Source organism: Etheostoma spectabile, chromosome 14 (assembly GCF_008692095.1).
Source record: "Etheostoma spectabile isolate EspeVRDwgs_2016 chromosome 14, UIUC_Espe_1.0, whole genome shotgun sequence".
NCBI classification, from domain to species: domain Eukaryota; kingdom Metazoa; phylum Chordata; class Actinopteri; order Perciformes; family Percidae; genus Etheostoma; species Etheostoma spectabile.
In genome coordinates, this window is record NC_045746.1 from 23,036,214 (window position 1) to 23,036,565 (window position 352).

The window sequence follows — 352 nt, forward strand, 5'->3', positions numbered from 1 at the left end:
TAATGAGGGAATAACACACACCTGGCCATTGAACAGCTGAGCAGCCAATTATCCCATTACTTTTGGTCCCTTAAAAAATGGGAGGCACATATACAAACTATTGTAATTCCTACACCGTTCAGCTGATTTGGATGTAAATACCCTCAAAATAAAGCTAAAGGTCTAAAGTTGTTCATTTCATTTAAAATCCTTTGTTAAGCAGTTCCTTTTTCACTGTATTGACATTACAGAACTCTCTCGTTAGCATCTTGTATGATACTTGTTGCAAAGTGACGCATGAGCGACTCAAATCTGCACTCGACTCACATCGGGCAACAGAGATGGCAAAAGTACTCACTTTCCGTACTTAAGT